The sequence below is a fragment of the Phascolarctos cinereus genome, unplaced genomic scaffold (assembly GCF_003287225.1).
Source record: "Phascolarctos cinereus isolate Bilbo 61053 unplaced genomic scaffold, phaCin_HiC Scaffold_9;HRSCAF=440, whole genome shotgun sequence".
Taxonomy (NCBI): domain Eukaryota; kingdom Metazoa; phylum Chordata; class Mammalia; order Diprotodontia; family Phascolarctidae; genus Phascolarctos; species Phascolarctos cinereus.
This window is the reverse complement of record NW_027556402.1, coordinates 89,213,594-89,239,817: the sequence shown is the minus strand read 5'-3', so window position 1 is coordinate 89,239,817 and position 26,224 is coordinate 89,213,594.

The following is a 26,224-nucleotide window of genomic DNA, read 5'->3' as shown; positions in this document are numbered from 1 at the left end:
TTCTTAAAAAGTAAAATGGAAAAGGAGGTACAAAATCCAATAGAAGGAAACAATTCATTAAAAATAGAATTGGGCAAGTGGAAGCTAATGACTCTATGAGTCATTACTGATTATAGTCATTACTAATCAAGCATCAGGAAAACAATAACAAATGAATGAAAAAATACAAGAAAATGTAAAATACCTCAATAATAAAACAATAGCTCCAGGAGAGACAATTTCAAAATTACTGGTCTACCTGAAAATCATGATGAAGAAAAGAGCCTGGACAGCATGTTTCAGGAAATCATCAAGGAAAATTGCCCTGAGGTCCTAGAAACAGAAGGCAAAATAGTCATGGAAAGAATCCACCGTTCACATCTTGAAAGAGATCCCAAATTAAAAATGCCAAGAAATATTGTAGCCAAATTACAAAATTGCCAGATCAAAGGGAAAATGCTGTAAGCAGCTAGAGAGAAACAATTTAAATATCATGGAAACATAGTCAGGATTACATAGAACCTTGCAGCTTCTACGTGAAAAAATTCTACAGCAAGGAATACGATATTCCATAAGGCATACTTGGATTACAACCAAGTATCAACTACCCAGTGAAATTGAGCATAATCTTTCAGGACAGGAGATGGGCATTCAATGAAATAGGGAACTTCCAAACCTTCCTGATGAAAAGACCAGAGCTCAATAGAAAATTTGATCATGAAATATAAGACTCAAAATACGCATAAAAAGGTAAACAGGAAAGAAAAAACATGTTATTAATAAGGGCAAACACTTTACATCCGTATAAGGGAAGATGACAGTCATAATTCTTGAGAACTGTATCATTATTACAATATTTAAAAGAAGTATAAATAAACAGAGCGGGTGGGTATAAGTTGACTTTGATGTGATGATATAAAATTCAATTAAGTGGTGAAAAGGGATTTTTCGGGGAGAAGAGGAAAGGAGGAGGCAGACAAGGGTAAATTACATCACATGAAAAGGCACAAAAACCTATTACAGAAGGAAGAAACAAGGTAAGATGAGCTTTGCTTGACTCTTACCCTCATCAGATATGGCTTAAAAAGGGAATAACATAATCAGGCATAGAAATCTAACTTACCCTATAGGAAGTAGGAAGGGAAAGGGGAAGGGGAAGGAAAAGGGAGGAGGTGAATAGAAGGGAGGAAAGAAGTAGTAAGGGTAAAGGGGAAGAAACGGGAAGAGAGATGTAGAAGGGAGGGAAGACTGAGGGAGGTGGTTCCACAAACAAAACTAGTGAGGAGGAAAAGGGAGAAAGGAGAGACAAAAGCATAAATGGCAGGGGGAAATAGGATGGAGAAGATATAGAATTTAACCATAACTATGAATGTGAATGTGATTAACTCTCCCATAAAATGGAAGCAGATAGCAGAGCAGATTAAGAACCATAATCCTACAATATGTTGTTTAAAAACCTGGAAAGCCTTATATGAACTAATGCTGAGTCAAATGACTAGAACCTGGAGAACATTATACATGGTAATCGCCACATTGTGCGATGACTAATAGACTTGGCTCTTCTCAGTAATGCAAAGTTCTTAGATAATTCCAAGATTCATGATGGAAAATACTTATCCAGATCCACAGAAAGAACTTTGGAGTTTGAATGCAGATGGAAGTATACTATTTGCCCTCCTTTTCTTTTGTTGTTTTACTTTGTTTCTTCTCTCTCATGGTTTCTCCCATTAGTTCTAATATTCTTTACATCATGACAAATGGGAAAATGTATAATATGAATGTATAAGTAGAGCCTATATCCGATTGCATGTCATTTTTGGGAGGGGGAAGGAGAGGGGAGAGGAGAAATGTAAAACTCTAAATCTTACAGAAGTGAATGTTGAAAACCAAAACTTTAATAATTATTTATTTGAAAATATGGAAATTGTACAGTGGAAAGAAAAGGAACAGATCAGATGTTTATGAAACAGATCAGAAGCCTGACACATCACCAAACTATAGTAGTGAGGGGGGCTTTAGTTTCTCTCTGCCAAAATCAAAGCAATTAAAACTTTCTTGAATCACCTTAATAAGAATTTTATCCTTCAAAAACTAGAAAAATCAAGAAAGGGAAAAATTAAGTAAAAAGAACTTTACAGGGAAGTGATTACTTAGTCTTAAAATACAGATACATGACAGAAAGGTCAGGAAGACATTGAGAAAGCAGATTTCAAATAATTCAAGGAAAGGATAAGTAGATTCCCTTTAATTAAACCTCTAAAGAGGATGTCATCTAATGAGAGGTGGGTAAAATAGTAGTGTGCAAGAGGAAGCTCAAAACAGCTCTTGGGTGGGTTATGAAAGTTTCAGTGTGATTATTTATATTTTGGAAATCAGCAAACACTACAAATCAGGGATTGGCTTATTGCTTGTTGATTGTCTAGAATTAAGAAAGTGGTGGAGAAAATGTTAATAATGCATATTGAATTTTAAGTGTTTCATGGGCAGTTTGGAGCATTTTTTTCAAGAGTTAATTGTTAAATATCACACTGATGGGTGGGAAGTTCTCAAGAAAGTAATTCTGTAGATGTGAAGAGAAAAGGAAAGTAGGAAGGAAAGAAGGGAGGGAGGGAGGCAGGGAGGGAGGAAGGAAGGAAGGAAGGAAGGAAGGAAGGAAGGAAGGAAGGAAGGAAGGAAGGAAGGAAGGGGAAAAAAAGCTTTATTAAGTACCTACTATGTGGCAAGTAATGTAAAAATATAATGTAATTTGACACTCACAATAACCATGGGAGATGGTTGCTATTATTATCTGCACTTTACAGTTGAGGAAAAAGGCAAATGCAAGTTAAATGACCTGCCCAAAATAGTGTGATGCTATTAAGTGTCTGAGGCTGGATTTGAACTCAAGACTTCCTAACTCCAAGCTCAGCACTACATTGACTATACCACATAGCTGTGTCTAAGAATAATAAAAAAAAAGTGTGGCATAGTCCTATAAGAATATTGTCAGGAGTACTAAAGTTCAAAATGAGCTAAAGCTGAGAAGAAAAAAGAAAGAAAAAGGGAAAGGGATGGTGGTATTTAGCTATATCATACAAAAGATAGGCTGCTCAAGACTCATATGATTGATAGGCTGAGCCAAGATAGTAGAGAAAAGGCAGGGACTTCCCAGAAATCTCTCAAATTCCTCTCAAAACTATTTGTAAATAATTCCTCAAAAGAAAATTCTAGAACAGCAGAACCCACAAAAAGATGGAGTGAAATTTTCCAGCTCAAGAGAACTTAAAAAGTCAGCAGGAAAGGACTGTCACACCAAAGGGAGAGTGGAACATAGACCAGCACAGGCAATGCCCTGATAAGCCAGCAGCTGGCTTTGGGGGCAACCAATTTAGCAGGGGCACCTTCTGGAACCATCAGCTCACAGATGGTCAGAAGGAGATTACAGCGGTCCCTTTGCTGCCACTGAGTAAAAGACTCTGTTGCATTGTGCATACATGGATCTGGATTAACAACTTAGGTTACAGTCACTGAGTAAAGAAGAATGCTATCATACCAGAGCTTGAGACTGGCCAGGAGAAAGCAGGGGCCCTGGTCAATGTTCCAGTGCAGAAAAGAATGCTTCCGGTTGCTCACAAACCAGACCTTTAGCCAGGAAAGCAGTAAATACACCTCTCCTTGGATCATACTATCTTGGAAGAATTTAAAACTTAGCTCTGAAACTAGCTTTGAAAGCAGCTTCTCTCTCTCTCTCTCTCTCTCTCTCTCTCTCACACACACACACACACACACACACACACACACACACACACACACACACACACAGAGTGCCTCCTATACTATGGGAGCAGAGCCCAACTTGAACACCAGGTTAAAAGACAAGAAATAGACTGAAAAACAAGCAAACAAACAATCCAAAAAAACTGATCATAGAAAGTTACTATAGTGAAAGGGAAGAGTAAAACAAACTTGGAAGAAGACAACAAAATCAAAAGCACTACATCCAAGGCCTCAAAGAAAAATGTGTATTGGTCTCAGACCTAAAACGAATTGCTGGAATAGCTCAAAAAGGATTTTAAAACTCAAATAAGAAAAGTAGAGGAAAATTGGGAAAAAGAAATGACAGTGATGTATGAAAAGTCATGGAAAAAAGTCAACAATTTGATAAAGGAGGAACAAAAAAATACTGAAGAAAATAACATTTTAAAAAACATATTGGCTAAATGGCAAAAGAGGCACAAAAATTCACTGAAGACAAGAACTCCTCAAAAAGCAGAATTGGTCACATGGCAAAGGAGGTTCAAAAGCTCACTGAGAAATTCAAATTAAAACAACTCTGAAGTACCATCCTATATCTATCAGATTGGCCAATATGACAGAAAAGGAAAATGACAAATGTTAGAGTAGATATGGGGAAATTGAGACACTACTGCACTGTTGGTGGAGATATAAACTAATTCCACCATTCTGTAGAGCAATTTGGAACTATTCTCAAAGGGCTATAAAACTATGTATACCCTTTGACCCTATAATACCACTACTAAATCTGAACCCCATGAGATAAAAAACGAAGAGGAAGAGGAACTCTATATATACCCAAACATTTATAGCCTCTCTTTTCTAGTGGCATAGAATTGGAAACTGATGGAATATTATTGTGACATAATAAATGATGAGCAGACTGTTCTCAGAAAAACCTGGAAAAAATTACATGAACTGATGCAAAGTGAAGTGAGCAGAAGCAAGAGAACATTGTACACGATAATAGCAATATTATATTATGATCAATTGTGAATAACTTAGCTATTCTCAGCAATACAATGATCTAAAATAATTCTGTAGCACTTATTATGAAAAATGCTATCTAATTCCAGAGAAAGAACTGATGGAATCAATGTAGATGAAAAGCAAACAAAAAATGAATGCTAAAAATTGTTTTTACATGTAATAGGAAAAATAAAATATTAAATAGAAAATTAAAAAAACCAAAGGGTCCTTATACCATTAAAAAATAAGGCTCATAGAATCAGAGATTTACAACTGGGAAGGGTCATCTAGTCCAATAGTCTCATTTTATATATGAGACCTGTGAGGGCCAAAATAGCTACGACACTTGACTAAGATCCCACATGTATTATGTGACAGAGACAGGACTCAAATCCAAATCCTCTGACTCCCAAATCAAGGCTCTTTCCAGTGCAGTTCAACCCTACTTTGCATCCTTTTAATTGCCTAGGAGAACTATTGCTTTACCAAAAAGGACAGAACAAAATTGGCTAAGAGGAAATTAATACCCAAGATAAGAAAGGAATTAGACAGAGAGCAACAGGCTTACCATTCCTGAGTTCAAGAACTGCAGGAAGATCAGAGGACTGACAGTATGTCAAAGAGTGATTAGATTGTGAACTCCTTGAGTGCAGGAACTGTTTTTTACCTCTTTTTTTTAAAACCTTAACACTTAGCCCAGTGTCTAGCACATAGAAGTTACTTAATGTTTACTGACTTATTATTCATTAAACTGGAAGAACCAGTCCCTCCCCAAAACCCCAAAAAACTTTGAATAATAGAGAGGTACCTTAATATGAGAAAAAAGAGAAGCATTCTGTTTTCAAAAAGAGAACTTAATTTGCAAACTACATGTCAATGACTTTGCCTTTTATTACTGGCAAACTCCTATTTAACCAAGGAAAAAGCACTACTTCCCACCTTTTTGGTGATGAGGGCCAAGGGCCCACAATTCCCTTGTGGTAACATGAAACTTTCTTTGGCTGTTTGGTCAGTTACCTCTATTCTCCTACCTCTTATCCTTTTGTGGGTAGCACTATTCAACTTCCTCAGGGTTTGATGTGTGTGTGTGTGTGTGTGTGTGTGTGTGTGTGTGTGTCTTTTATTCAATTGGATTCTCACAGATCATGGTGTTGCCACCCACAGGGAAACTCCTCCCTTTTATCTTCACTACTGTGTTTCAGAAAAGTCAATCATACTAGCACCACTTAATCATATATGGTTGTTTGCTCCTAACCACAAAGGAAAAAAGAATAATAATAAAATATATTTTCAATGACCATATACATAGCTTCTTTGTGACCTAGGCATGCCCAAGAACTAGGGATTTCAAGATAAACATTTAAGGTAGTTTGACATGAACCTCTATTCTCCTGCTACTATCAAAAAACAATAGCCACTTAACTCCAATCTCACTTATCTGTATGAGTGTCCAGTGTCTGGGGTGGATCCTCTGGGGTAAGTCCTCACCATCTTTCAATGCTCTTGTTCTTATGCTCATCTTCAATTCCATATCTGCTATATCTGGGAAATCTAGGACCTCATTACCTCCTCCTCAGGATGCTAGTTTTCCACTCACTGCTCTCCCTTACACCAGCAAATACAGTGAATTGAGGTTTCTACAAGTCTTGAGCAGCCCAGACTTTTCAGTCCTGTCCAGAGTCCGGAGGGGAAAATGGACAGGCTCACTGACAATATTAGCTTATGTCCCACCTCTGTCCTTCCGTCTTTTTCTCCAAATGATATAATAAATTCTAGATTAATTTCACCTTTCAGAAAGTCACGTTTTTTACATCACCAGTATCAAACTAAAATAATAATAAACCCTTGCAGCTGTATATTGACTTAGAAAACCACAAACTTTATCTATGTTGTGTTGTATTTATATTTATTTTGTTTAAATATTTCCCAATTATATTTTAATCTTGTTCATTTCCACTGGAAATTTAGCAATGAGAGGGAGTTTGACACCTCTATCTTCCCTCATTTGTTCAGACCCTTGTTCCTCATTCCCATTGTCCTCCTGTTTTATGGGCCACCAAAGCTTAGAATCCAACCATGTTTCAGCAAAGAGGATAGGGCCACAGAGCCAGAAGGATTATACATAGATTTTATTATTAAGGAAGGGATTAGTGAATCGAGAAAGGGAAGAAGCAGTGATCAAAAAAATCCAGCAAAGCTTCATCAAGAATGTGTCATGCCAGACTAATCTTCTTTCTTTCTTTTTTTTTTTACAGATCTAGTGAATTGGTGGATCAAGGCTGCATTACATGGATGTTAGCAAAGCATTTGGACAACTCTCTAATTCAATTCTTATGGAAAAGATGGAGTGATATAGGCTAGATAGTAAGACAGTTGGATATATTCATAACTGGTTGAATGGCTAGATACAAAAAGTGTTGAATAGATCAGCATCAAGGTAGATGGAGTCCAGGTCAGTGCCTCTAGGATTTGTACTTGATCTTATCATATTGACATTTTTACCAATGACTTAGAGAAAAGTATGGCAAGCGTTCTATCAAATTTTCAAATGACAAAAGCTTAGAGGAATAGCTGATACGCTGGAAAATGGAGTGAGCACATGCAAAAAAAAATCAAGGGTATGAAACATCGTATCTATTCAAATAACGTGAATTGTAATATTAATAAGCACATGTAAAGTCTTATATTTGTGCTCAGAAATGAACATCACAAATGGGAAGGATTCAAGCTCAAAATGAGACAACAGTAAGATGTAGCAAACAAAAAAGATAATGCTATTTCAACTTGCACTAATGAATGCAGTGTGGAGAGGTGGAAATAGTACTGAGTTTGTAGTCACAGGACCTGAGTTCAAATTCCAGCACTGCCACTTACGGCCACATGATGTTGGGCTTCTCTGGGACTTGGTTTCCTTATCTATTAAATGGACAGGTTGGGGAAAAAAATTACCTCTAAGGTCCTTTTTAGCTCAATAATCTATGATCCTGAGACACAGAGTGTAGAAATAGGGAGGTACTAGACCTGCCGTACTCTACCATAGTCAAGACAGAGTAGTGTGCATTACATTCAGTTCTGGTTGCCACATTTTAGGAAGGACATTGATAAGCTGAAAAGTATCCAGAGGAGGGCAAACAAAATGGTGAAGGGCCCCATAATTTCATGACACATGAGGATCAGTTGAAGAAACTAGGGATGTACAGGCTGGAGAAGAGAAAATTACAGGGAGGGCATGATAGATGTCAAAAGGTAAGGGGAACAGGTGTTCTTTCTACTAGACCTCAGAGAGGAGTAGTAGGAGTAGTAGGTGGTAGAATTAAGAAATACTTTGCTCCTTGAGGTACAGAAAAACGTTCTAATAACTAGCACTATGCAAAAGTGACCTGAGTGAAATGAGTAGAACCAGGAGAAAGTTATACATAGTGCAAAGTACTGTGTTGTACAAAGTAAAAGCAATACTGTATGATAAACAGCTGTGAATGAATTAGCTATTCTTGGCAATACAATGAACCAAGACAATTCTGAAGGACTTAAGATGAAAAACACTTTCTGTCTCCACAGAATGAATGGATGGAGTCTCAATGCAGAATAAAACATATTTTAATTTTATATTTCTATGGGGTTTTTTTGGTCTATGTTTTCTTTCACAACTGACTAATATGGAAATGTGTTTTGCATAACTACTCATGTATAACATAAATCAAATTGCTTACTTTCTCAATGAGGGTGTTAGGAGGGAGGAAGAGAGAATTTGGAACAAATATTTTTAAATCAATATTAAAATTGTTTTTACATGTAATTGAGAAAATTAAAATATTAAATAATTTTTAAAGTGAATTCATTTGCCTTAGGAGGTTGGGTTTCCCCTACTTTAGAGGGCTTTAAGGAATAATTAGACAATTTGTAGGATACGGTACATGAGAGAGTCTTTTGTAAGTACAGTTTGAACTGAACTAATTAATTGGCTTCTGAGATCACTTCCAACTGTCAGATTCTGTGTGATTCTTTAACCTCTCTGGATCTTATTTTCTTTTAGCATGAAAATGAAAAGTATGGACTCGGTACTTTTTAAGCTCCTTTGTAACTCTTAAGTTCCTATGATCCAGTAATACCATTAGGAGTTTGCTGGTAAATGTTTAAAAAAAAAGAGAAAATGTATTAACAACACATTTTTAAGTTTAATCTGCATTATTAACATTTTCTTCATTTTCTTAAATCTAGAAAATAACCAAAATAATAAATGGAGGCCTGAGTTGTAATGTTTACTGATTTCCAAGGTGTAAACATTCATGACAAAAATTTAACAATCAACTTTCTTGAAATGTTTTGAGTTGGCTCCAGCCCACAGCTGGATCTCAGGATCCTACAGAAACCGCATCCTGATTGCCAGGAACATTTTGGGTCGGTTGATGGCATTACAAAATAAAATCAAACTCCCCCTATTTCCTTCTTCCTTCTAGTTCTTTTATTTGTTCGATTTGGTTGGTTTAAGAATAAGTAGATCTGGGGAGGCGGAAGGGAAGGAAAAGGGTAAAGAAAAGCAGTCTAAGGTTTTAAAATCAATGCAGTCTCAATGCCTGCCAAGGAGCTACAGTATGTTTTGTTTTTGTTCTTTTTAGTGTGTCCTTAGTTGTCTGGGCTGCAGTGGTTTTCTAGACTTAAGTTACAATAGTTCCACGTGAAAAAGAACAGTCATGTAAAGGCCTTCTCATCCACTGCCTTTTTAACTGATACCTGTACTGATAATATAGTACTGGTGATGAGAATGGTACTCTAAGTGAAACAATTAGGCAAAATAATTCTACTCTGAAGTAGAAAAAAACTTTCTAAAAAAAACAAAATATAGTCTACTCTTTGGAAGCTAAGTAAACCTGTGCTTTAAATAAATACAAATGTAATTTCTTAGGTTTCATTTGCAAGAGAAAAGAGAAATGCTCATATTCGGAGGGGGGGGGGAGAGGAATCAAGAAAGATGGCTTCCTACAAGGTCCATTTGCTCATATTGTTGAGATTATCATGAATTCTTTACTAGTAGATTGATGACCCTTGATGCTGTTAGAAATTAAAATGTGGTTGGTAATATAGTTCCTTGATGGGGAAGATGCCATTCATTCCTTCAAGAATTATGGGACTTAACCTGGAAGGCATATTAAAAAATCATACTTACCAGGGGTTCTTAACCTTTTTGGCAGAACTCTTAATATTTTGAAATGCATGAAATAAAATACATAGGATTAGGATTATGAAGGAAATCCAATTTTATTAAAATAGTTATCAAAATATTGAAAGTTCAGTTTCATGTAGCCTAATTAAGATCCTCTAATCTAGACCAACTCACTCATTTTAAAGATGTGGAAAAAGAAGCTCACATAGATGAAGCTACTTGCCTAGAGTAAATAGGGTTAGACTTAACCCTAACATACAGGAAGTAAGTAACAGAGTTAGATCTCTGATTTGAAATATATTATTCTTGCTACTGCACCATGCTTATCCCTACTCAAAATGGGAAGCAAAAAGTTTCCTGGAAGAGAAATGGTTCATATCATTTGGATTCCCTGTACAAGGTATTGATTGATACCTTTAGAATTTCAAAAGTAGAACAGTATTAGTTTTCCCTTCACTGAGGATGACAGCACAGGGCTTCAAACAAAGGCTGGATGATACATTTTCAGGTATATAAGTGTACAAAGAGTGGGGAATGGATGTGCTGATGCACAAGGGGATAACATTACCATTGACTCTTATTTTTTCCCTCAGAGCAAGAAGATATAGTAATACTCTTCCAGAGAATGCTGACTCACCTTGCCATGTTCCATAGGCACGCATACCTATGATTCGGCTTCTTCTAAAGGGGGTTGTGGTTCACATATGACTTAGAGTAAATGGCTTCTGAGTTCTTTTGTAACTCTAAAATTCTATGATACTATTATTCCTAAGAATAATAATACAAGGAAATATCAAAATATCAAAAGATTTTCGAGAATATCATTTAAGGGCCTAGGAACTTAACAAGAGAGGTGTGGGCCATTCCATTTGATTAGCCAATGCAACAAATTTACATGAAAACTGTAAGTCTGTCTTTTGCTTTAAGGGGAAAATGAGCATCTAATCAAATAAGATGTCCTTAAATTAATTACAGGTACCTGATTGGATATCCTAATTATAATAATATTAAAGCTTAAGATTAAAATAAAACTTGGTAAAGATTCATTATGCACCATAAATAATTTAAGCAGAAACCATATACTCTGTTCAAAGTCTATAAGTTCCTTCTTTTTTTGAAGACTTTCTGGAGAAGGATCTTTGCTAAACTTGACTTTGCTGAGGGTCATCAAAAGATGATGATTAGCAAAACCCAGAAGAGAGAGAAAGGGAAAAGAAAAATAGCTGCAGACAATATAAAGTACTCAGGATTCTACATGCTATAATAAACCTAGAAACAATAGAAAGAAAATTATAAAATGCTTCCCATAAATAAAGACAGATCTAAATAATTAGAGAAATATTAATTGCTCATGGATAGTATGAGAAAATATAATAGAAATAACAAGTCTACCTAAGTTAATTTATGAATTCAGTGCCAAAGAATTACTTTATACAGATAGAAAAAAAATTATAGCAAAATTCATCTGGAAGAATAAAAGGTCAAAGATATCAAAGAAATTCATGAAAAAAATATGAAAGAGGTAGACTCACAGTACCAAATTTTAAACTATATTACAACAGTTAATTATGAAAACAACCTTACATCTATCAGATTGGCTAAGATGGCAGAAAAGAAAAATGAAAAATGATGGTGGGAATGTGGAAAATTGGGACACTAATGCACTATTAGTGAAGTTATCAACTGATCCAAATATTCTTTAAAGCAATCTGGATCTACGCCTAACAGGCTTTTAAACATACCACTACAATATTTGTATCCTAAAGACACTTTTTTTAAAGGGGAAAGGCCCAATTTTTACAAAAAAAAATGTTTATAGCAGCTCTTTTAGTGGTGGTAAAGAATTGAAAGTTGACTTGGTATCCATTGCTTGAGGAATGGCTCAACAAGTTATGAGTTGTGATTGTGACAGAATACTATTGTGCTATAAGAAATGATGAACAGGGTGGTTTCAGAAAAACCTGGGCACTCTTATAGTAGCAAAACTAGGAGATCATTGTACCCCGTTAGAGCAATATTGTAACAATGATCAACCTTGAAAGATTTAAGACAATCCAAGACAATTCTAAAAGACTCAAGATGAAAAATGTTGTCCACTACTAGACAGAGACCTGAAGAACTCTGAATGAAGGTTGAAGCATACTTTTTTCACCTTTCAAATTTGTTCATGTATGTTTTTGCAGCATGTTTAATATGGAAATATGTTTTGCATGACTAAGTATAAATTGATATCATAGATTGTCTTCCCAAGGAGTAGAAGGGTAGTTGAAAGTAAGAAAATCTGGAACTCAGAATTTTAAATAGTGAATGTTAAATTTCTCAATGTAATTGGGAGATGTTTAATGAAATCAATAAAAATGTATTTTTTTAAGTAGATAATGGTCAGTAATGCCACAGATTTCTAATTGTCAAGGATCATTCCAAGTAAAGTGCTCTACTTTGGCTTTTAGAATTTTTCCAATGCTTCATGGATGATTAGGATATTAGGCATATTAGCTGTTTCCTGGGATTCTGTGCTAGTTTGGGCTAGAAATAAGGTTAGCAGTTTTGTGTGCCCAAGATTTTTCCATGGTATCTTCCTGGGGCTAGGGCTTTAGTAGAGTTCAGTACTATAGAAATGGGGACTTGGCAAGTCTGAGCCACAGGATACTGACAGTCCCAGAAGGAGCAGATGCAAGTGTTGGTCATACGAGTTAGTAGAATCCTGGAGAAACAGCAGAATCACCAGACAAAGGCCAAAAGTCATAAAAATCTACATCCCCAACAGATAAAGAAAATGGATCTAAATACAAGCAAAGAGCCCTTAATTAACTTGCCATTCTCAGTAAGTTGACTGCCCAAGAGAAATGCTCCTACAATCAGGTTCCATTCACCTCTAATTCCTTTGACTGAGACACAACTGAATCAGGAAAGTGGTGAACATGTGCCATTTTTTAAATAATTCTCTGTTAGGAAATCCATCGAAAATGAATTTTTGGAAACACATCAATTCCTCACCTGTCCTAATAAATGTCTGGTCAGATGTAAACATAGCTTCTTTCCCCCCGGAGCAAACTTCATGGGAACAGACATACTTCCTGTTCTATCTACCCCAAAGAGGGTCCAGGGGCTGCCTGCTCGTTTAAGTATTTACCTGCCCATCCATTTTTTTTAATTCATTTATCTGTTTATTCATTAATCCATCTATTTGTATGTCACTGGATTTGAATCTTATTATTTTCATTTACAGGAACAAAAGAAGATTTTCGTACTTTTAAAATGCTTCAACCATCAGTGAAACAATCAGGCAAGGAAACTTCCTTAGATGGAATCATACAGCTGCTGAAAGTCTGACCCACACTAAAAATCAGCAACCAAAAGACTGGAGATGATACTTAAAGAAGAGAAGGGGGATTAGAAATAAACAGCACACAGTGGGTAATGATGAGGTATATGGAGGGTATTAGCAAACTATGACATAATTGCGAATTTCAGCAGAAGAACATGAGTACAACTTTTCACAAGGGATATAGAGATATATTTACACATCATATATAATCACATGTTAATAGGTACACGTTAATATAATGGAAAAGAAGATGGGTTGGTCACATGGTGGGGGCAAGCGATGAGAATGAATAAATTGAGTGATCTACTGGTATCCTTGTGATGCCAGGAGAAAGCAAGGAAAACCTTCAATATGTTGGGTAGACACAGCTGTGATGAAATTTTGGGAGGACACAAGACTCACTCAGCATGGATGATGTAGGTGGGCAGATATAGGGGGCTGCCAGGTACAATACTGGAGGAAACATCCAAATTGATTAAATCACATGAGTCCATAAAACCATACGTACTGCCACTAAGCATCTATTTGATTTTTCCTACATATATTATAAGGTCAAGCTTATTTGAATAAATGAATCAATATTCTAGGACATGATGAAATCAACACAAATAATCAACAAATAGGAGCATCTAGAAGACTTCATCATGAATCAGGAATCTCTCTTTCATTTGAAGTATTCATAAAACATCCTCCATGGCTATAGCTAATACATTAGATAAACATTCAGCTGCCTATTTCTTGGTTTCTAATTTGAGATAAATAAAGTTTTTCGACTAACTTATCAATAGATGTTATGCTTATCAAGTAATCTGATATGATCTTTTTAAAAATTCATAAGACATTCATCAGAGTAAAACCTTTAAACCGCATTTTTCTCATGTTTTTTCTCTTAAATCAAGTGATGTCTTATAATTAATGACTGATAAACACAGCAGGCTCTTGGAATTTCTTCAGTTGTAGTAGATTGTGTGTCTATGAAGATGAAGTCTGCAATGGAGAACATTTGACAAAATAATTTCCATTTCATGTATTCATCAAAGATTCTCTCAGTACAGGTGCTGATCTTTCGCAAAAAGCTTTTATAAAGATGAGGAAGCAGGCTTTTTAGCTTTTATTGAGCTTTTAGTTATTTATATCATTCCAATGTCTTTTGGGGAGTAATACTAGTACATTATTTTGTATATATGTATACATTTGTATGAAATGGTTTCTATGAAATTTGTATGTATATTTGAGTAAAATGATTCATCTTGCTTTCCAGATTTTGTTCCCTACAGCATGGATTCCATAGGTGTGCATTTCATCTGGACCAAGCATGCTTCCTAAATTCCTTTTTTAAGTGTCATTTCAATTTCCTTTTATAGGACATCAAACACTGAGATGTTAAAATGAAAATGTGATAGATCTATCATCATTGATGATAAAAAAATATTGTTTTAAAGATACTGAAAAGTGCATTCCCTGTTACATCTGACACTCTTTTGCTACTTTCATCTATGCTCTTGGAATGCTATGGTCCAGTTGGGTATTAAGCCAAGGTTTTTGTAGACTTTTTTTTTGCTTCCATTGTTTTTTGTGATTTTATAAAGAATTACTGCTCATAATCTGGCACCATACTCCTCTATAGTGTTTAAAAATGATTTGGTATTGTAACCCATGATTGCCACATTAATCAATCAACATATATTTATTAAGTAATGACTGTATGCCAGGTACTGTCATTGGAAGTGGGGATACAAAGAAAAAAAATGAAACTGTTCTTACCCTCAATGAGTATATATTCTTTGGATTTAATTTTTCAATTGTCCTCCCCCACAAAAAAAAAATCTTGTTAACAATTTGGAATAATGAGAAATGTATCTAAGCAATCATCACATGCAATGAAGATACACTAGAAACTTTTCCAGTAAATAAGGGAGGAAAGATGCCCAATCTCCCCACTATCACTTGACATCATTTTGTAAAGGCTAGTTACAACAATAAGAGAAAGAACTTAAGAGCTTAAGTATGGGTAAACTGGAAATAAACTATTTACTGAGGACATGATGGAATACTTGGAAAATAGAGAGGGAAATCAAGGAAACAGACTATACAAGGGAGAATCAGAAACAAACAGAAAATATAAATTAACTAGTAAAAACTTTTTACTTGATAAAGACGGATGGGAGATATAAAATAGCCATCATCAAAACTACTTGTTACTGGCTAAGAAATAGAGTGGTGGATCAGTGGAATAAGTTAGGTACACAAGACACAGTAGTCAATGAATACAGTAATCTACTACTTGATAAACCCAAAGACCTCAGCTTCTGAGATGAGAATTCACTATTTGACAAAAACTGCTGTGAAAACTCAAAAAGAGTGTGGCAGAAATGAGGCATAGACCAAAATCTTATACCACATACCAAAATAAAGACAAAATGCGTTTATGATTTAGATATAAAGGTTGATACTATAAGCAAACTGGGAGAGCAAAGAATATTTTACCATCAGATCTATGGAGAACAGAAGCATTCATGACAAAACAGGAGATAGAGAACATTATGAAATGCAAAATAGATAATTTTGATCATATTAAATTGAAAATTTTTTCACAAACAAAGCCAATGCAACCAAGATTAGAAGCAAAGCAGAAAGCTGGGAAAGGATTTTTTAAAACCACTATCTCTGATAAGGGCCTCATTTCTAAAACATATAGAGAACGAAGTCAAATTTATAAGAATTCCCCAATTGATAAATGATCAAAGGATATGAACAGGCAGTTTTTAGACGAAGAAATTAAAGGTATCTATAGTCATATGAAAATTTGCTCTAAATCACTATTGATTAGAGAAATAAAAATCAAAACAACTCTGTTACTGCATTATACATATTAGACTGGCCAACATGACAAAACAGGAAAATAATAAATATTGGAGAAGGTGTGGGAAAATTGGAACAATATTGCAGTATTGGTGGAGTTGTGAACTTATTGAACCATTTTGGAGGGCAACTTGGAAGTATGCCCAAAGGTCTGTAAAAATGTGCATACCTTTTGACCCAGCAGTAGCACTTCTAAATCTGTATTCCAAACAGATCATAAAAATGGGAAAAGGACCCATATGTACAAAAATATATATAGCAGCTCTTTTTGTGGAGGCAAAAAATTGTAAATTGAGGGGATACCCATCAATTGGGGAATGGCTGAACAAATTGTGTCATAGGAATTCAATGGAATACTACTGTGCTATAAGAAATGATGAGTAGATGGACTTCAGAAAAACCTGGAAAGAATTGTATGGACTGATAGAGTGAAGTGAGCAGAACCAAGAGAGCATTGTACACAGTAACAGGGACACTGTGTAATGACTAACTTTGATAGACTTAGCCCTTCTCAGCAATGCAAGGATCTAAGACATCTCCAAAAGTCTCATGCTGGAAAATGCAATCCACATCCAGAGAAAGAACTATGGAGTTTAAATACAGATCAAAGCATATTATTTGCTCTTTTTTTTTCCTTTTGTTTTCATTTGTTTCCTCTTCTTGTGGTTTCTCCTATTGGTTCTAATTCTCCCTTACAATATGATTAATATGAAAATATGTTTAATAAGAATGCATATGTAGAGCCTATATCAGATTGCATGCCACCTTGGGGAGGGACGGAGGGGGGGAGGAGGAGAAAAATTTAAAACTCAACAGCATATGGAAGTGATTGTTGAAAACTAAAATAAATTAATGAAAAAGACAGCAAGGTACTGTGGATTCAGCTTCAGACCACTACAGTAAAGCAAATATTTTAACTAAAAAAAATGATGGGATACCCAGAAAGCACTGTGGCAGAAATTAGGCTTAGAGGGGCAGCGAGGTGGTGCAGTAGATAGAGCACTGGCCCTGGAGTCAGGAGGACCTGAGTTCGAACCTGGACTCAGAGACATAATACTTCCTAGCTGTGTGACTCTGGGCAAGTCACTTAACCCAATTGCCTCACCAAAAAACAAAAAAAAAAAATTAAAAAAAAAGAGAAATTAGACTTAGAGTAACACCTTACACCATAATCCACAATGGACTCTAAATGGATATATAGCCTTAATATTAAAGATCATAATATTAAAAAAAGACCCTGATTATATACCTCTCATTGATAAAGGTAGCAGATGTTATTTTTAAAATGAATATTTGATTTGATTTGATTTTCATTTCCAAATTTTCTCCCGTGCCAAAATCCATTACAAATATACGTAGTCATATAAATTTCTACTTTAGTTACGTCTTTCCACTTGCTCCCATAAATTCAGGGGAAAAAAGGCAAATATACACTTTGATATATATTCTGAGTCCATCACTTCTCTATCTAGAGGCAAATAGCATGTTTCATCATGAATCCTTCAGAATTGCGGTTAATCAGAGTTACTAAATTCCTCACAGCTAAGATTATCTTTCAATATTGCTGTTATTGTATAAATTGTTTTCCTTGATCTTACTGAACTTTGTATCAGTTCACACAAGTCTTCCCAGGTTTTATCTGAAACCATTCCCTTCATCATTTCTTATAGCACTATAGTATGCTATCACATTCATATACCATTATTTGTTCAGTCATTTTCCCCCATTGATGGGAATCCCTTTAATTTCCAATTCTTTGCAACTACATAAAAAGCTGCTATAAATGTGTATATGTGTGTTTTATTTTCTTTCTTTTATTTTTCATCTCTTTGGGGTACAGACCTAATAGCAGTATCCCTGAGTTAAATGGCACAGTTTAATAGCTTTCTGGACATAGTTCCAAATTGCTTTGCAGTTGGACTAGTTCACAACTCCACCAGTAGCACATTACTATATCTGTTTTCACACCCACACCCAGCATTTGTCATGTACCTCAGAGTTATTTTAATTTGCATTGCCCTAATTATTAGTGATTTAGAGGATTTTCTCATAAGGCTATTGACAACTTTGGTTTCTTCATCTGAAAACTACCTATTTATATTCTTTGAGCATTTGCGATTATGGAATAGCTAGTATACTCTTAATCAAACATGAAATAGAGACAATTGCAAAAAGTAAAATAGACAACCTTGACTAGATGAAACTGAAAAATATATACACAGTTAAAATAAATGCAAATAGGATGAGAAGGGAAGTGACTGAATGAGGAAAATATTTTCATCATGTTTCTCTGATGTTCTTATCTAATTTAATGTGGATTTGGACCCTTGTTCATTGTCTGACTGCCCCAAATTGACTAATTCTGAAATGATTCCCACATTTGTAACCACTTGTTTCCAGTTACTTAAGATAGATTACATTGCATTTGCTATGTTGCCTGTGGCTCACCATATTTAGTACATACATAATTTTTTTAATATCAACCTATTTTTTATTATTACTATTTTTCTATAAGGTGAGGTGAGGAGACCATTCAAGCAACATAGCTTATAGTTCTGATTTGTCTTTATAGCTGTACTTCTAGAGTGGGCCTACACACCATATGGCCCATGATTTGCTTGAGACCCATCAAAGGATTTTGGGCTGCTGGTGAAAAATGTATAGGATGTAAATGAAAGTAAAGATGTAACAAGTGCTTTGTTCATGACCCGCTTAACTCACCTTCCACTGGTCACTATTGTGTGTGACATGTAACTTGGAGTTGCTACTGTGTACTTTCTGTCACATGATCCATGGGAACCAAACATTGTAAATCTGACTCTAGTCTGACAGGAGCAACACTTATAACTTTTCATTGTGTTTTCATTCATTAGTGGCACTGAACACGACAAAGTGAATGCAGCCAATGCAGCTGATGCCTACTATGCGATGAGTGGCCACAATGCAAGTGCTTCTTCCCCTCTCTCTCTGGTGGCTACTTTCCAAGTTACATGAGTGTCTGGCACTCTTTCCAAGGTCAGACACTCAGTTCAGTATTTCTTTGTATGTGAGCAATTGCTGTGGAGATTTTTTGGTTCTAACATTAAAAGTTTTGGGGTGACTTTGTAAAATGGGCAATAAAAAGAAACAGAAGATTGGATCAAGACATAGAGTGTTTAATCCAAAGTGGACAAATAAGTACTTGTTAAATTACAGAAGAGATAAAATATTGTCCCTTGTTTGCCAAGAAGTAATACTTATTCCAAGAAATACAGTCTTCGTTACCAATTTGAATCAAAACATCTTGACTTAAGCAAATTGGACACCAATGAAAAGCAAATTACAGGATCCAAATTATTGAAAAATCTCAATGGGGAACAATGGTTTTTCAAGAAATTAAACTCAGAAAATGAGGGAGCTACTAAGGTTAGTTTTCAGATTTCTGAAGAAATTGATTTCAAACATGATTCCAGAGTATAATAAATTGACTGCTGACAAGTGTAATATGTCCCATCAACTAAATGTAAATAGTAAGAAAACCTGAAAAATGCATTGAAACTTGTACCACTTAATGAAGAAATTTTTAACATTAATATGATTTCATATAAATAAAAACCCTAAGTAATAATGTAATTAATTGCTATTGATTGAAATTTCCCTTTTTTATATTGTTTATTTGCAAAATAGCTTAATCATTAATTATAACTTTACTTGGAAAGTGAGCCACTAAAAACCTATCTGCAGCCCAAAGAAGTTTAGCCTATCTTAATTTTGGCCCTTAGCTACCAACAAGTTGTGTAGGTTGGCTCTAGAAGAAGGAAAAACATCAGTAGTGGATTTAAAACAAATACTAATGAATTTCCATTAGTATTGCCAGTATGGCAAGATAGCTACACAAAAGAACATTTTCTATTACACTTATAGGTACAATGGATGCTCAAGCAATTTGCTGTTGGCTTACAGCTATTTAACTGACCATCATACCACTTTCCCTTCAGCTACTCTTTTTGCCTCATCACTATCTCCATTATTTCATCCATCAAACAAAGTTTTCTCCAATAAACAGTTATATACCCAATCATCTATGCACATGAACCTTAGTGCTTGGGATACACCTATATAGAACCTATGGGTATATCTATAGGTATTTCTTTGCCTGTAACTGTAAAAATGTATCTGTATAAACATGTACACATAGTCATCTTAGCATATATATTGCATGTGTCTTCTTGGTACTTTATTTGTCGAACTGGGGGAAAAAAATCCATAAAAAACAATTAGTAAGTACATGAATTAAGTATTTGTTTATACTTCTCTTGTGAAAAATTAGTCATTTGGTTGTTTTAAGTGGGGCTTTTACAACTTCATTAAATCCATTGATGACCCTGGACCAATGATGTGTTTCACTGTAATAATTATACTAGAATTCTGTATTACATTTTGGGTATATTTGCACAAGGTTTGAAAACTGTGTGAATAGCTTCTTCTCTTCTTTTTTTCAGTATTCCACCATGGTGGCTATGGAAGTAGAATGGGGCCCACAAAGGACTAAGGTAGATTTGGTTTATTTTTTCTTTGTTGCTATTATCATGTACTATTCATCACTTAGTATTAAACCTGCTGACCTCATGAGCTTTTATATATTCACGGGGTTGGTCCTTATATGGCAGACTCCATGTATAGTCAACAGGACTATATTAGAAATACTTTCTAGCATGTCTGGGGAGGAAAAAGGCTTGTCAGAATGTATTATCTGCTTGGTTGGCATAGCCTTCCAGCATAGCCTTCACATAGGTCATTGGAGAAGGACATTGTATAGGAACTGAACTATATACAAAATGATGAGTTACTCTGTTATTATAGTATTAAATCTCATAAACCATGGCACACTTTTATACTTTGCACTGATCACAAGCTTCCATGAAAATTCTTTCCAAAAGATTAGTCTCTAGCCTTAATATGTTCCCATGTAGCTAGGGCTGGAATTTTTATTGTTGTTCAGTACTTAGAATTAGATGATATCCTACAAGCTTGAAAGAACAATATTGCATGTGGATGCATTGATCCACATAACACAGCAAATTCCTAATTATGTTGTGCTACATCCACTGGCAGTTTCAATGTTAGAAGACCTACTCAATCCATTTCTTCAGGATGATAAAGATACAAAATTTACTGCACAGGATCTCACCATGGTCTATGTGTCTAGAAATGTCTATTGGGAATGTCCACAGAGAAAATATATGAGGAATTCTAGCCATTTGTAACCTATCATATGAATTATCTGTCCACAAATTTGTTTTCAGGGGAAGTCATATGACATAATTCCAGAAGGTTATCATCAGAATGCATTGGTGACATCATAAGCAGTCCATCTAGGAACTCCAAATATAAGCTAGAAACCAGGTCTAAAGTCCAGGAATTGGATCTGAATTCATAAGAATTCAATTTAATAAGCATTTATTGAGAATTTTCTAGGTTCCAGGCACTATGTTAGATCCCAGCGATACCACAGCAAGAATTAAACAGCCCCTTCCCTCAGGGGGCTGATATTCTCCTGGGGAGAGATGAGGGGGCAAGGGAAAAAAAACACGCATACAGATCATACCTGACATTAGAATCTCAGTCCTAAACAACGAAGGATACGCAGAAAACGTCATTGGTTTTCCCTTTTACCTTGAGATACATGTGGTTATTGTTCACTGGGTAATTCTAACATTTCTTTGCTAACCTAATGAGGTGTCAAATTGACCAGTAGGCCTCTTTTCTCCCTCTGGCTCCAGCTGTCAGCAGATTATAGGAAATAAAGAAGAAAACAATGTTTCTACTCCAGGACTCAAAATTCACCAACCAAGTTAACTAGCCAATACTTTCTGACCTCTAGAACTTCCTTCTTAGACCTATACTACCTGTGTTGGCTATGATTCTGGACTAGACTCCTTGATTACCTTGATTACCTAGACTACCTTGATTATTTGCGATCCAGATCTCTCTTGTTTTATCCCGATTCTTGTTGACCATCTCTATAACAGCAGTAAGAGCAATGATCTTGAAGTCAAAAGATCTGTTTTTTGAGTCCTTGCTTCACAACATTCTAGCTCTATCCACTTAGATCTGTCGCTAAAACTCTCTAAGCCCCAGTTTTCACATCTGTAAAATGGGAAAAATACTATGGTAAGCAACTATATGGGGTTGCTGAGAAGCAGAAATTTCATGAACTCTCAAGCACTGAGGCAGCACAGAGCAGTTGATGCCATGCTGGATTTAGAGTCAAGATGATGTGAGTTGAAATTCTGCCTTTGCCATTCATTACCTTTGTGATCTGGGTAAATCACTTAACCTTTCTGAGCCTGTTTCCCTATCAGTAAAATGGGGATAATAATAACGACCCTACCAACCTTTTAAAGACATCTAATTCCTTCTCAGTAAAACAAGGATAATGCCAATAATATCAATTTCACAGGATGTTTGGGAATATTAAAATAAGATAGTTAAATACAGGATGTCCCAAAAGTATTAGTGCCATTTTAATAGCTCAAAATAATGCAGCTTAAAATGGCACTAAGACTTTTAGGACACCATGTATAAACTGCTTTGTAAACTTTAATGCATGATGTAAATGTCAGCTTTTTTTTAAAGATGATGATCACTGCCCCTTTGCTACCCATACCTAAGAGTGGCAAGAATAATTTATTATTCTTTTCAAATCTTTGCTATGTAGGTTACTACTAGCAAAGGGAAAGCCTTCAGGGCTGCTGTTAAACTGTAATCAGCAACAGCTAAAGGTCTACAAGACATGGTCTGAGGCTTAAGTTGTTCACCAGCTTGTACAATGGTGAGGGGGAATCATTTCCAAAGTAGATGTGGGGAATGCATTTGGGAAAGAAAATAGATCAGCAAAAGACATGCAATGAACTGGTTCTCTTAACCCTGCAAAAGCAACTTACCTTGGTTTCTTGCCCTCCAACTTTTAAATCTTTCTCTCTAAGGATTTATCTATCCCGTAGCTCATCCTATTGAATTTTTGTAATCAGCATGTGAACTGTTCCATTTATACTTTCCTCTGCTTCCCTATCAAGACTATAGTATAAATGAATTTCCTGGCTCAAGTTTGTATATCCTTTTTAAAATATATTGAATAAATATGTAAATAATGCTGTCTCCTCAGCTGAAAAGGTATGCAAAGATGCTTAAGGATGATCACAATAATGCAAAATTCATGACAACTCATTTGCTGTAATGGTAAATCTGAGTCAGTAAATGGCATTTAAAAATACAGACGGGAGATACTTTCAGCAGGAGGATAAGCTCAATATGAACAAGTCCAAAGTTTCAAAAGTAACTAAGGTGTCTGCTAAAGACAATGGCAAAATGGATTATGTTGTCATTTTGTCCTAGCAAGTCAATTGTGATACAGGCGTCTTCACAGATATGAAGGGCTCTTAGTTTGCTATAAATAGCCTTCCATGGAAAACTAAGACTGCTGAGGCAATCCCTAATGGCTAGTGAAGGGGCTAGTGCCATTCCTAATGCCATGTCTCATCAGAAGACACCTCACTACACACTGATGGAGTAAAAACTAACACTGAACTCCCTCCTACCCAAACAAAACACAATGGTGGGAGAGAGGGTACAGATGCTAAGAATAGAGCAATGGCTTGTTTGAATAACAAGGTTCCAAAACCAAAGTACACAGATGGAAATGGCTTTCACTCAACTGCACTATTTAAAATGAACACAAAATACAGAGACATGAATGCCCTGCTTTCACTTTACTTCTGTCTCCACCACTGAAGCAAATACTTGTTCATCCCAGCCAAAAGACACTTTGATAAAAAAGCTTTGGACAACAGCCTCAAGATGCCTGCCTACAGCAGCAGCTCAGTGAAGAGTTCTTAGTGCCATGCCCAAAAGCTAACAACATAGCTCTGTAGTGCATTAGACTACACAATTCAATTGCATTGAACTGAAACTACTTCAACAAGTATTTAATTATGAGTGAGCCTGTGCAAATACCTTAATGTCTGTCAATCTCATTTCATGTAGAAAGTAAAGACGCTAGACAATATAACCTCAAAGGTCCCTTCTAGTTCTCAATCTGTGATCCCATAATCGTCACTGTGATAGGTACTGGGAATACAAAGACAATAAAGAAGAGTCTCTGACCTCAAGGAGCTTACATTCTGCTGGACTCAGCAAATCCTCCACCCCCTTAAGATGCTATGTGATCACGGGGATATTGCAGTTTCCTAATGTGGAAAAGAGAGATAATAATACTAGTGATTCTTACCACATAAAGTTGAGAGGAAAGTGATTTGTAAAGTGCTACATCAAACTGAATTATTGTTATCATTTTTTCACTAGCAACCTCCTAGCTAGAAGGGTAAGCCTTATTAATAATTCCTAGGGAAGTTGTCTAGAACCTTGTTGAATTATGGCCCTATCTTGTCAAGTCGTATACCTCTACCCTACTTGTTTTACAAACAAACTCTGACCTCTCATTGTTCCCACCTTGAGGCCAACCCAACAATGGAAGATCCCCATGTATGCCTACCCGATAACCATCAGGCCCCACCTAGAGAGGAGGGTCAGGTAGGTCATGATGCAACTTTAGTGCACCATCAATTCTCAAATAAACAAATGGAGCCTGCAGCGAAGATGTGCCAGGTACTGTGCCAGGTGCTGTGCTAAACTCTGGGGACACAAATACAATGAAAAAGAAAGATAGTCCTTGCCCTCAAGGAGTTTACATTTTAATGGGAGAAGGCAACATATAAAAGAAAGCTGAAAAAAGGAAAGGGGTAGGGAAGGGAACCTATAGCTAGGGTTTTGTTATAAAAAGCCTAGACAGTCAGATGCAGAGCTGAGAGAGGCCCCTCCTCAAAATTAAAGTTCTTAGAGGAACTCACCAATAAGTTCTCATCAAAGGGAATGTTCTCATCAACAATGTGATGTAACTCATAACCTACCTTCCCTACCTGTAATCCTTTCCCATCCTGTGGAATTATTGTCCTTGCCCTCTATGTCTTGTCTAAGGGTCCAACCAAGTAATGGGATACTTCCTTGTATTCTATTGACATTGGGTATAATGAAGCACACAGTTGCCCTTGTCACATGACGAGCCAACATTTTCCATTTCCTTTTTAGACAGACAGATACACATTCATACATATATGTGTGCATGTAAAACTACATATATAATGGGAACGGATGTGTATACATATTATATATACATATAAAATGTTATGGAAATAGATTTATGCATATACACATATATACACAGGTATATGTGTATATATAATGTATATACACCTTTTACATGTGTGATTGTATATATACATATATACATACATATACATACAATATATACATATATACATTATATATGTGTATATATACATACATACATATATACACACACGCGCACACACACATATACACACACATATACACACACATATTTATTTCAATTCTCATGTGTAATTCCTGATTTGGTAAATGCTGCAGCTATTTATAGCAATCTACTGCTTTCTGACTGGTACATTAAATTCTTCAAAGTCTGTTGTGCTCTATTAGTTGGAGGCATACAAGAACACCAGAAAACCATTAAAACAAAGAAGTTGTGCCTTTGTATTAGGGAGAAGTTTGGGGCCATCAATGGAGTTGTGAAACTTTCCCAAAGCAATCGACCTGCTTTCTACTTCCTGTTTAATTCTAGGCCTGACTCATTGTCCATTTGCAGTATCTGTCCAAGATAGATATGCTGATAGACAAGATCCAATTTGAATAAGGACTTACCAATATCCTGGAGCAAAAACATGTTCACTGTATTCTTTCTTACCAATCTCCCTCACAGAGATTAAGCAAGGATTAATGAGTGATAGAAAAGTACAGGCAATTATAAAATGCAAACCACAAAATGTTTGACATCACACTCTCCAATAGGATTATGGTTTTTTAAAAATTTTTATTACTATTTCCTTTCATATTCAATACTGATATAAGTATTTAGTCTTTCATCTGTAGGGCCACTTATATTTAAATATCCAGTGGTTGGCTTTATATGTCTTTTCCTCTCATTTCTTTTTTTTCCCTTATTACCTCACATCAATCAGCATGGGGATGTTCACAAAGTGAATTCCTGGTTAGGAAATGTTCCATCCAAATTACTT